General features: G+C 37.5%; 1 protein-coding gene across 1 annotated transcript in view; it reads right to left on the reverse strand.

The window, feature by feature from the left end:
- LOC123546771 (uncharacterized) overlaps positions 1-12,415 on the reverse strand; it is a 71,657-nt gene extending 59,242 nt beyond the window's left edge. The window contains exon 1 of the mRNA XM_053524059.1: positions 12,277-12,415. The gene's annotated coding sequence lies outside the window, so the exon portion shown is untranslated. The remainder of the gene's footprint in view (positions 1-12,276) is intronic.
- Positions 12,416-13,802: the final 1,387 nt, after the last annotated feature.

Here is a 13,802-nt window from a genome sequence, read left to right on the forward strand (position 1 = left end):
GGAGCGAGTGCAACAGCTCTACTTTTTCTTCGACAAGTCGAGCTAATAAAGTCATTCAGTGATCATTCAACACAACATAATATAAGTGATACAATAACTGTAGAATATAAATACAACACTTTGCCTGCAACTAGAGGGGTCTGACACATGGGTAGATTGTTTAAGTGCAGGTGGATTTAGTTTAATGACTTATTTTTCATGTCCTGGAGCCAAAATTATCAAAGCCTCAAACTACTTTGACTACTCTGTAAGACATTGTTAAATAAGACACTGTACCAGTACTCAATCCACCTACATTTAAACACAATCCAGTCATGTGCCGGATCCCTTTACCTGCAACTGTGTTAGGTATTAAAGGTGGTCAATCTCATTTTCAGCAACATTTTGCCAGCTTTTCTGGTGATAATGCAACAGTTCTATTATACTAAATGCCCACAGACAACATGATGACCTCGCCTATTGACCCCTAACTGTGACCTTGACCTTTGAGTTAGAGCCTGTCTCACTGAATAAAACATTCATGCCAAATATAAACAAGATTCCTCAATGCATGTCAAAGTTATGGGACAGACAAGATCTAACATGACCTTTGACCTCTAACTGTGACCTTGACCTTTGAGATAGGAATCTGGACTTTGCGCAGTACACTCACTCTCACTGAGGTTAACATTCATGCCAACTATAGACAAGATTGCTCCATGCATGTCCAAGTTATGATCCTGACGGATGCACGGATGCAATGTAAGGGCCTCTCCCAAACTTGTTCAAATGGTAGTATCAAGTCTCCTTTAAGGAGCCAATAAAGCTAAACACAGAATTAACTTAAAACAACTTCTCCTCATGAATTGATGGCTGCATCATCATCAAACTTGGTCTGTAGCACCATTATAAGGTTCCCGCCTAATTTTGTGCAAATGATGCTCAGGGCCGCCAGGGGGGAAATAAAACCATTATAAAGTGACCTTCCTAAACATCTTCAGCCCGCTTTAATGTCTGCGCGTGTTTTTTCCACCCAATACTAAAAACTTGAGAAGTATTATAGTTTTAGAATAAATTGTTTGTAATCTGTCACATTATGTAATCAACTTTTCCTGCCTCTGGAAATTTTGTCACCTGGAGCACATTCTGGTCCACTTTCAAAGTTGCACATGCTCTAACTTGTTTAAGCTCTGAAACTCAGGTGAGCAATCTAGGGCCATCATGTCCCTCTTGTTTTGTAAAACAGCTTTCACTCAGGGATGGAGACATACTGAATATGAAATTTTAACCTTTACCCTGCTAAATTTCTAGAATGGACTGATCCATCATTCAATTTGGGCATCACCACTTATCATTCAAAGGGGTGTTCACTGAAAATTTACTGACTGAATAGCGAACAGTGAAGACCAGACCACTTTTTAAAACAAGAGGGCCATGAAGGCCCTGTATTGCTCACCTGACCTATTGACCTAAAGATCATCAAGATTAACATTCTGACCAAGTTTCATTAAGATATAGTCATAAATGTGGTCTATAAAGTGTTAACTAGCTTTTCCTTTGATTTGACCCAGTGACCTAGTTTTTGCCTCACATGACCCAGATTCCAACTTGACTTAAAGATCATCAATATTAACATTCTAAGTTTCATGAAGATACAGTCATAAATGTGACCTCTATAAAGTTAACAAGCTTTTCCTTTGATTTGACCTAGTGACCTAGTTTTTGACCCCACCTGAATCAGATTTATACTTGACATATAGATCATCAAGATCAACATTCTGACCAAGTTTCATTAAGATATGGTCATAACTGTGGCCTCTACAGTGTTAATTAGCTTTTCCTTTGATTTGACCTGGTGACCTAGTTTTTGATCCTACTTGACCCAGATTCAAACTGGACCTTGAGACTATCAAGATTAACATTCTGACCAAGATTCATGAAGATAAAGTCTTAAATGTGGTCTCTACAGTGTTAACATGCTTTTCCTTTCATTTGACCTGGTGACCTAGTTTCTGATCCCAGATGACCCGATATCAAACTCGTCCAAGATTTCATTGAGGGTAACATTCTGACCAAGTTTCATTATGATTGGGCCAAAATTGTGATCTCTAGAGTGTTAACAAGCTTTACATTTGATTTGATCTGGTGACCTAGTTTTTGACCCCAGATGACCCAATATCGAATTCGTCTAAGATTTTATTGAGGGTAACATTCTGACCAAGTTTCATTAAGATTGGGCCAAAATTGTGACCTCTAGTGTATTAACAGTCAAATTGTTGACGACGGACGGACGATGGACGACTGACAGAAGGACGACAGACACAGGGCGATCACAAAAGCTCACCTTTGAGCATGAAAAAATAATACAACTTTAAAAGATGACATTGTCTCAAATATCCATGCTTAGATATTTCAAATATAAGTCAGATTGCACCAGTTGAGGTATACCTGCCAAACTTTCCAAGCAGCTTTACCCACTTTACCTCTAAAGAGTCTGCACCCCCAAACCCAACTCCTGGTCCCACCTTGGTATATACCGACAATGGGAGTTCATGTCTAATATAAGATCTGCCCCATGTGGTTCTGGGATGATCTGTGTATGAAATGAATTGGAACCACTGTCTTACCTTTGCATGATCGGAAGAGGCGACTAATAGGGACTTATTACACTTGGTTTTGCTGTAACTCTGTGATTCCAGCAGGTATACAAATTTGGATTTCAGATGTGGAACCAAAATTTGTAGTCCTGTTTGGCGCCATATAACCTATACTGTGTTGGTGCACCATAAAACCCAAATCAAAGATCCGACATACTGCTGTTCCATCATCACCAGATGGCGATGACATGTCACCTGGTTTGTTAAAGGATGTTTATTGCCAATGGCTGTCCCAAGCAGTTTGAATCATTTACAGACATTTTTTTGAAGACAGATGTGAATCTGCACTAAAACAGTGCAACCGGATGATATGTCTGAATATTTTTAACATCTTGCTCAGAATAAAATGCATATTACCAGTTTCAAATATGTGTATATACAGTGAGGCACTCAAAAAGTTGTTCGAGACGATTCTCCCACATAGGTACAAATGCCATGGCAGAATGATGACCGCTATCATCACTTGCCCTGAACCATATCCACATGACATACTGCATATATGATTATTTGCCTCTATTTGTCCAGAGAAACTTAACCTCGAAGAGGTTTGAAAGTATATTGAATATGGATCACAGACAGTCTCATTGCTTGTTTGTTTTAGGTTTACTATGAGGAATTGTTTTACTGTTTAAAGGTCCATTACTAAGGGAAAGTGAGTTGGCAATTTTTTTCATAGCCAGTGCATAGACTTCTGCATGACACTAAATAATGAAGATTGGCAGGTCAAAATTTACAGAAGGTCTTTGGAACTCAAAGAAATGTATGTGTATTATGTTGAAATTTCAATGAATCGACAGAATGACCCCCCAGGTCTTTTTAACTTTCTTCATACTTCATAGAAAAATAATTGTACATATACTGCGATTTATTTCGAATTTCTACATACCAACTTTCATTTTCCAATAAAATGAAATAGTTTCTGTGCTTTTTAAAAGAAATTAAAATGTTCACTTTCCTTAGTATTGGACCTTTAAGTCAAACCGACACAATTGTTTGTTATGAGATTTATAAGCTTCTGCAAACCAGCCTCGTTGGTGAAGTCTTTGCACCCCCCCTCCCCCCACCCATAAAATATTTCTGGATCCAGGCCTGAAAATGGTTACAATTAGGAATGATGATATTACTTACAGCATAAAACCTATGAGAAAAATGCTTATCCTACTAAATGTGTTTTTTCACCCTGTCATATATTTTGAAGCTACATGTACACAACATATCAATAGACAATTTTATTTGTGTGGAAACACTAGTGCTTCAGGGTATAGCGGATAGCTTACTAATTTTTCCTGCATCCCAATTTAAAGAAGTTAAATTTAGTAGTTTTTTTCTGTATACCCAACTGAAATAGCTTGTAGAACAAAATACTGTGATAGACTTGTCAAATGCTTTGCTAAAATCCATTTAATACTATTAGGTCTGCCTATTTACTAGCTTCAAGGTTATCAAAAAATTCTAATCTTGAATAAATTTAATTAACTAAGATTCACAATTGTGCTTTGAGCGGAAGCCATGTTGGAAGGAATTAAGCAATTTTTTTATCTTGCATGATTCATATTATTTGATACTAAAAAATGCTCCATCAGTAAGTAGAAGCAATGCAAGTTAGAGAATAGGTCTGTGATTGCTGGCTTTGCTTCGTGGGCCCTTTTTGTATAAAGGGGCAATGACAGCCGTCCTCCAATCTTGTGGAACACTACCAGTACCAAGTTAAGGCATGTAAATTTTAGTCCCATTTTATAGAGGAGCAGTATTTAAGCTGTGGGCGGACATTGGTGTTGTAAGCTGTTTCTTTTACTTTCCTGTTGTTTTATTTTATTTCTTTTTTGACATTCCTTCTGATCAATCTAAGTAAATTATATTTGCTTCTGATGTGATGTTATCAATATGTATTGACCAACTGAGATCTTTACTTAGTGTGACGCCCAGGTATTTAGCAGCGTCTCTAGTTTTAGTGCTATATTATGGACTGGAGTGTATAATTGTAGATGACAGGTTTTTCCTTTCGAGTGATCCTCAATACCTCACACTTATCCGGATTGAACTCCATACTGTGACCATACAATCATAAGATACAGACTGATATAATGTAATGATATATGGATAGTGCATACCACATTAATAATGAAGTAAGATAATACACAAGATACCGATACAGATAGATAGATAGATAGACATATAGACAGACACTCTGAATATTGTCAATAACTAGTTCCAGTCTTATCAACCGAAATACGAAGCATATAACATGATATTGGAGAGTTTGAGATTTCAACCTTCGCCTTCCTCTTCAACGTCTCTCATATATATTTGGGGTAAAACGTCACCGATATGCGTGTATTTCATGTATATTAGATGTTGCTACTTAAGTTTTCCTTGTAATATCAAGTAAGCCTAAGACTTCTCTTTATTACTATGTGAAATAAAAAGCTTAGTATCAGGATTTCTGCTTATTAAGTTATTTGATTATCCATATGTATAATTAGACTAAATCTGATGTGAAACACTATTGGGGGGTGTGTGGGGGAGTGGGGGTGTACAACTTCATGTGTTGATAAATATTCATGGAAGGTTTAAAAAAAAAAAAAAAGTTTAAAAATATGGATCCGGACAGAAAGAAAGACTGACAGATGAACAGACAATGCCAAAACTTCAGTGGGGGATAAAAAGTGCCTATAAGAATAACGAAGTTTTGTATGGCTAATGATTTTAACTAAATACATTGAATTGAACCTGGAAGTATGAAGTTATCAACTGATTTTGAGAAACTTTGAGATTTTGTTCAGACTTTAACTTCTACGGGATATTTGTGTCCCCAGGCGGTATCGATTATACCAGATGGGCCTTTTTGTCGTATGAAGTGAAGTTTTGAACGTCCAAAGACGAGATATCACGGAAGTCAAAACTTCAGTCTTTTTACATCTACTCTGTCCGCATACTCGGCATCAAAGACTGTAATCTGGATGGAGGCACATGACATTACTTGAAAAGTGAATAATAACGTGTGATAATCATTGGTGGAACGTTGTATTTTCACTTCCAAATAAAATCAATCCGTTTCTGTCTGACACTTAATATGACAATTGCGTTTTAATTATAAACATAAAATGGTACTAGTAGGACGGAAAATTCTTCTGAAGTATCAGACAATTTCAGATCTATGATATTATGATGGCCTCATAGCCGTATGGGATAACTCCATTCTTTACATTCGACCCAGAACCTGGCAGAGGGGCATTGTGGGTCAATCCCCCCTTTGATTCTTACATTTAACAAAGAAAATCGGTCTTGACCACCCCACTTCCCCCTCCTGAAATGGGTGACCCCCTCTTAAAGTTCCTGGATCTGCACACGCTTTACTTATGAAATAGTATATTCAAACAAATACGTGTATATGCCCACATGTTATTTTTTTGCGACAATTTTCATCTCCACCTTACATTTCTTGACTTTTTCGCTAGACAACTGGTGACTGCTCGATTACATTGTGTTGTCTGAGAGTTTGGCATTATACAGAGTCATACAGAGTGTCATGATGCCAAAACGTATGATATCGTGAGAGTATCTTACATTTGTTTCAAATCGCTTGTTAAATGTATTCATAAATTGTGTATATTGGCTCATGTTATCAAGATATCTTTTAAAAGGTTAGATTTTCATCAGGTACATTGTTTATGAGAATCGATGTACAAAGTACCAATTCAAAGTAAAAAAAACGTTAAGAAAAACTATGAAGTACTAGTCAACAGCATGACGGATGAATATGTCCTTTATATTTTATGCTCATGCCTTTTGTGTTTACTTTATCGCATATTTTTAACTTAACTTCAAAGTATATCGAGAAATGCATTTGTAATAGTTGGTGTCTCATGTTTTTGTTTAAAAAATATTAACTGTATTATCTTTCAAGAACACCATCAACAAAAGAAAACGTTGATATGATTATCATTTTTATCTCCTCTCATGTATGATTTACAAGCGTGCATTGTATACTGACATCGTTTTATATAAAACCTAAATGTTCGGAGCAACACCAACAAGTTTTTACATTGTTCACATTGTTTCGTTTTTTTTGGGTTTTTTAATCGTAATCGCACTAATATCCATGCAATGGTTATATTAATTGAAATGTTTTACATGTATTTGATTTTCTTTTTAAAAACCTCTTGTTAAAGTCCTGCCCTTTCGGACAATTAATATCAAAATGCACAAAAAAATGGTCATAATTACAGATAAATTGAATGGGCGGATTAAAAGAAGTAAGGTTAATTCTATTAAGTTTGAAATCTCAAGGAATTTTAATGGAACTTCAGCTTCATAATTAGCCATTTTTCTATATTCGAAATCACTTCCTGTTGATGTGCGACTGAAAATTAAAGAAAAGTAAAGAAATCGGTTGAAAATATATCAGTTGAATGACATCAGTACAATGTAATACAAAACTGCTGTACGAATAGCCCCTTGCGGGTTATTTCACTATTCATACAGGACTATACCATTAGCCACATCCTTTCTCATAGTTACAGAGGTATCCGAATGACCAGCGGATCCAGGATTTTTTTCCAGGGGGTGTCCAAATCGGGGTAGGTGTGGGTTACCTGCCCCGGAAAATTTTTGTTTCTCGGGTCAGTGGAGAGCAAATTTCGAACGTTTTATAGTAAATAAAACAAGAATCTGAATCTCATCAAAAATGTAATCATCACTTCGAAAATTAGAAATCCAATATTATTTTACAAATATTCCCATGAGATGAAAACGAGCATCATTATCGTGGGGTTACAGATGAACAATGATGAAAAATTCATTACTGGCCTTGACTAAGTTTAAGACCCCTACCAATGACTCGCCGACTTCTAAAGGGTTATTAAAAATATAATATAAAAGCAAATTCATTTATTCTTGAATTGATTTTACAATAGTGCTATACACAGCAAGTATTGTTTGGATTCAAGGTGCCTGTTGTCACAGTAAGTTATAATATGATATTTGTACTGTTTGTTCAACTGTGAGTGCGGTATCAAGTCAACTCGTCCCCTAGTCAACTCGTCCCCAAGTCAACTCGTCCCCGATTTGGTCATTTCGTCCCCCAAAATTGGTCATTTCGTCCCCCTCATGATAAAATTTGTTCAACTCGTCCCCATTTATGATTTTGGTCAATTCGTCCCCCTTTTGGTCAATTCGTCCCCCTTTTGGTAATTTTGTCCCCCTTAATATTTTAGGCATTTTTGCTTTTTTATGATATTTTTGACTTTGAAAACTTGTATCTAAAATCATCGTGAGTTTTGAAGGAGTTATATTGGAAATAGTTAACCTTAAATAATTAGGTTTGATAAAATAATAAAAGAAATATACTGAAAATATAAGACAATTAACTGAAACTTGAATTAAAAAAAAATAAGTACAATGCCCTTAGTATTAAAAATATAATATGATTGAAAATCTAATTAACTTTTTAAAAATCATAGTAAGAAAAGAGAGAGCAATAAATCCTTACCCCTGGTCATAATAAAAGAAAGTTTTAATTAGAAATACAATAAAGAATAAATAAACAACTAATATCTGTCACATATGTTTTACTAAAAATAACCAACATGCTTTATATTCATTTTTGTCATTAAAATAAAAAAAGATACTTCAAAAGTAGGGAGACAGTGGTTTCTAAAAAAGTAGAATGAGCATATCCCTGCATACGAAAGGTGTTAAAGGTTATTAATCACATTAAAAGTCGTTGTTTGGGAGGTGTTAATGGTATTTAATTGCATGAGAAGTTGTTGATCGACGGAATGAAATGTGTCAAAATTTTCCCCTAGTAGAATTAAATGTGTTAATAGTTGATTGGGGTGAGGAAATAATTTGTTACAAAAAAGTTTAATAAAAAGTTTAATCTTATTCAAATGTTTGAAAATAAGCAGCATCAAATACGGACATTTAAACAATACTCATCCAGCAGACTTACTAAAACAAAGAAAAAACAAACAGAAAAACAACAACAGAAAATCCTCCTTGTTAAACCGATCATTTTTAAAGCAAAAAGTTCTTAAAACAAACGAAAACTTATGTATATTTTTAGCACAAAATATACTTATTTGAAAGAAACAACCGAATTAATTTATCATACTTTGATTTTTTCACTCAAAAATACGTTTTAAAAAGGGGGCCGAAAAAGTGGGGACGAAATGACCAATTTGAAATCGCCGAGGGGGACGAAATGACCAAATCGGGGATGAGTTGACTGGGGGACGAGTTGACTAGGGGACGAGTTGACTGTAAATCGTGATCGTGAGTGCAGCTTTAAGTTTTCACCATTAACTTTGAAAATTCTAGTGGGGTTTGGACCCCACCCCCTCTGACCCCTCCGCTGGATCTGCCCATGATGGCGGTTGTGTCACTGAAATCCAAAGTAACATTTTTATATCCGTCTCCATCGGTGGAATCTATCAATTTACAAGTAAATTTATCCAGCCAATGTCTTTGTGAATGGAAGATTTATGCATTAATTGCTGTAGAAAAATAATCTTCCCATTACATTCGCTACGGAATCGTATCTGGCCAGGATTATAACTTTTAAGGTGTCGAATATCGATATCTTCTTCTTCTTCCTGGTAATACGCAGGGCTCACTCTGGAGCATCGTCGCATATGAAAAGACTATGTACAAGGTCATTGTGAGATGAGCGACAGTGCAGGATAAAAAAGGTAAAAGCAGTTAAAATCCCTGTACATAGAGCTAGCGGCGACAACTGGCAAGCCCTGCCTTGAAAGTGTCCAAGGTCTGGGCTGCGACGACGTGCTCTGGCAGCTGGTTCCACAATCGGATGCTGGCTGGAAAGAAGGAGTGTCTGTAAGTGTCAGTCCTACAGAAAGGCAGTGCATATCGCAAGGTGTGACCACGTGTGGGGAGTGCTGTTGTGTGGAGGAACAAGTCTTTACGGATGTCTACTAGGCCGTGTGTAATGCGGTACATCATCACCAGTCTACTGTCTGATCTTCTTTGTTGTAAAGAATCCCAGCCAAGGTTCGATATCATCTGGCTGGTGCTGCTGGTGGTCTTGTAATCCCCCATCACAAACCTGGCTGCTCTGCGCTGGACCGCTTCCAGTTGCTGGATGTTTCTGCTGGTATGAGGGTCCCAGGCGGCTGAAGCATATTCAATTACCGGCTTCACCAGGCTGTTGTAACATTGGGCTTTGACTCCCTGTGGGCATCTTGAGAGGTTGCGTCGAAGGAAGCCAAGCGTGTTGTTTGCTTTCTTGGTCTTGTCGTCCACATGAGCATTCCAGGAAAGGTTCTCAGTTAATGTCACACCAAGATACTTGCCGGAAGTGACTACTGATAAGTCATGGCCATGGATGGTATAAGTGGCTTTGATAGGGTTTCTCCTTTTGGTTATTCTAACAACCTCACACTTGGATGGGTTGAAATCCATCTGCCAGTCCTTTTCCCACTGTTGCAGCTGGTCCAGGTCCTTCTGTAGTGCTATGGTGTCCTGCTGTGACCGTATCTTCCTACAGAGGAGACTATCATCTGCGAACAGGCGAGATGTTGATGTCGCTTTCTGTGGCAGGTCATTAATGTACAAAAGGAAGAGGGCCAAGAACGGTGCCTTAGGTACTCCGGAGGTGACAGGCGCAGCTGTTGATGAATGTCCTTCGACAAGAACCTGTTGACTACGGTTGGAGAGGAAACTGTGGATCCATTTGATGGTGTTGCCGCCGATCCCATAATGATCCAGTTTCAGGAGGAGTCGCTGGTGCGGAACCTTATCGAAGGCTTTGGAGAAGTCCAAAAGGATTGCGTCGATTTGTTCCCCTTCGTCAAGCACTGCAGCAAGGTCCTGTATGGTGAGGATAAGTTGGCTGTCACACGACCTTTTCTTCTGGAATCCATGCTGGTTGTCAGAAAGGATGTTATGTTTGTCTAGGTGCTGCATGACCTGGCTGTGGATGATATGTTCCATCACTTTGCAGCAGATGGAGGTAAGGGAGATGGGCCTGTAGTTCGAGGCTAAGATTTTGTCGCCTTTTTTGAAGACAGGAGTAACCAAAGCCTGTTTCCAGTCATCAGGAACTCGACCTTGTTGTAGTGAGGCTTCAAGCACCAATGTTAGGGCTGGGGCTATTTCTGCTGCGCATTCCTTCAAGAATCTTGATGGTATGGCATCTGGTCCCTGGGCCTTGTGTGGATTCAGGTCGTTCAATAATTTCTGGACACCCTTGTAGTGGATGGTAAATGGTTGCATCCTCGGAGAGGATACCCGTAGTTACTCTAATGCACAGGTGCTAGACACATTATCAAATATTTTACTTAATAGGCCTATATATGTATATAAGAGTTCTAATATAGGCCTACTAAGTAAACCATTTGATTATGTGTCTTAGCACCTGTGCTCTTACGGAAAAATGACCACACTGATTTAGCTTCGATTTTCATTTGATGACATATTAGACAAGCTTACTGTCGCTGAGTGGCTGCTTTTTAATTTCTGACATCTGCAGCCACCGCACAGTTTGACTGTCACCAGGGGTCCTGAAATATTTTCAGAGTCTGCTTGTCCACGGACAAGTTGGGCCCAAAAATCCACTTGTCCGTACCAAAGAAGAACTTGTCCGTACTTTTTAGTTTAAAAAGGAAAGGATCAGCATTATCATTACTGAATAAACAAATAATACAAACATACACTTCTGTTGACTTCTATTTTAACTTATATAAAGTTTTTATGTTATGACTAGAACCATCCTTTTGAAAATATGTTATAACTAGCAAGCTTAGTGACTAGAACATCCACTTGAAAATATGTTATGACTAGCAAGTTTAGTGAGTACACTTGAACACATGCCATTGACAAAAATAATCTCAGTATGCCTAGAACTTTTACCCTCACTGAATACTGCACTGGTCTTTCAGGGGTCCTGAAATAAGCTGTCCGAGTTGTTAAATGTCAAAACAATCAACTCGAAAAATTAAGCCACAAATTTTGGCTACTAAACTTTTTTACATAGCGTAACCTAGCTAATGGATTTTCTGAAAATCAAAAATGAAAGTAGATAACGGGAATCCCCAGACTGGCACTCATTTTCAACTTCACGGTTTAATTTTCCAATAATGATCATTAAATGTAGTAAACCAGTCCACGTGTCTATAAATGGCTGCATACATTTTTGTTTTGATAATTTAAGGGTCATAAATGATCACAAACAGATTAGATATTGCCTTTAGGCATGCGGAAATCACAGATGACGCCGATTAGTTTCGTTTTTATAAAATGTATTCCACGGAAATTTTACTTGTCCCCGGACAAGCCAGCTTCTAAAAACTGCTTGTCCGGATCGAGGAATGCACGAATCGGACAACTCGGACAGCTTATTTCAGGACCCCTGGTCACAATATAAAACAAACTCTATAAGTCGGATTAGTTAAGATGACATATGAAAAATAATACAACAAGCAAACATTTAAAATGTATGTCAGAAAGTCTGTCTGCATGACAGTAAATAATGATATGAAAATTTATACAGTACAATAATTCAGCACTGTTCAGGTAAATCCTAACGTCGAGATTTATTTATCTACCCAAAATCCGCTATACCCTAAAGCACTGTACGTTGATGTAAAAGCATGCAGACGCTGATTCACTTAATACTAACCTTGAGTTATAACCGTGTCATCAAATTCCTCGGCACTGCTGACCAACTGACACTTCGCACAAAGTTTTTTTCGATTGCGTAACTTTGTACTATTTCTCATTTTCCCGTGTTTCATGGAGGTTGTTTTATACCTTCTTGATGAAGAGTATTTGGGGGTGGTTTCAAACCAATCTTTACTATTACCTCCAACAGGATAGATCTAAACAGAAATATACGTGAAAACCTTTTTTCATTTTTTTCGCTGTTTATTATGTACTGTATTATGTAGATAGACCATGGCTTATTTCAGGAAATGGAGCTCATTGTAAATAAATAAACCAAATCTGCAAGTTTATACCTCAGCTTCATTATTTACTATTCTTGTGATCAGTATGTATATACAGTATCACTATAAATGACTATTTCAGTTAATACATTTAGAAAGTAGTTTAATTCATCACCTAAACAGTTTCCAAGAATATCTACATTGTATACATACTCTCAGGAACACATATACCCAGTCATCACTATCCTATCACTGTCATAGATCTTGCACGTGAAGCAGAAATCCTGTAACAGCAATATGTGGTCTAGCTCTGTTCTTTCTTTGAAAATGATATATGCCATGAAACTTCCCAAAAATGTGAATAAAACTTGACCTTTTTCACATTATCAAAAGATATTGTTAGCAGACCTGATGAAATTTCCCCAAGATTACTAAAGGAGCTTCACCAAGAGATAGCCCCAATCATCACAAAGATATTCCAACTATCTCTTGAAACAGGTCAAGTCCCAAAAGACTGGAAGAGAGCAATCGTTGCACCAGTTTACAAGAAAGGTCCGAAATCCAAGGCTAGTAACTATAGGCCCATGTCCCTAACATGTACTGCCTCTAAATTAATGGAACATATTCTTGTCTCAAATACCATGTCCCACGTTGACAGAAATGATCTTCTTAGCCAGTATCAACATGGCTTCAGGTCAAAGCATAGCTGTGAAACACAACTTATAAGTTTCACACAAGAGGTATTTGACAATCTTGAGAATGGCCAACAGACTGACGTCATCGTCATGGACTTCAGTAAAGCCTTTGATAAGGTTGACCATCATAAATTGATTCATAAGCTCGATACCCTGGGAGTCCACCAATAAGCATCCCAGTGTATCAAGCCATTTCTCAAGGACCGTTCCCAAAGAGTAGTTGTGGATGGCTTCACCTCAGATAAACTTCTTGGTCTTTCCGGGGTTCCACAAGGATCAGTCATTGGCCCCTGTCTCTTCCTAGCCTACATAAATGACCTCCCTGAGTCCATCAAAAGTAAGGTATGACTTTTTGCAGAGGACACTATTGTCTTTCTGACGGTTAAATCTTCTCTTGATTCTCAATCCCTACAAAATCATCTCCATTCCCTGGGAAAAGGACTGGTAAATAGAGTTCAATCCGGATAAGTGTGAGGTGCTGAGGATTACTCGAAATAAAAAACTATTATCTACAATTATACACTCCATAATATATCACTAAAAACTACAGAAGCTGCTAGATATCT

The sequence above is a fragment of the Mercenaria mercenaria genome, chromosome 15 (assembly GCF_021730395.1).
Source record: "Mercenaria mercenaria strain notata chromosome 15, MADL_Memer_1, whole genome shotgun sequence".
NCBI classification, from domain to species: Eukaryota; Metazoa; Mollusca; class Bivalvia; order Venerida; family Veneridae; genus Mercenaria; species Mercenaria mercenaria.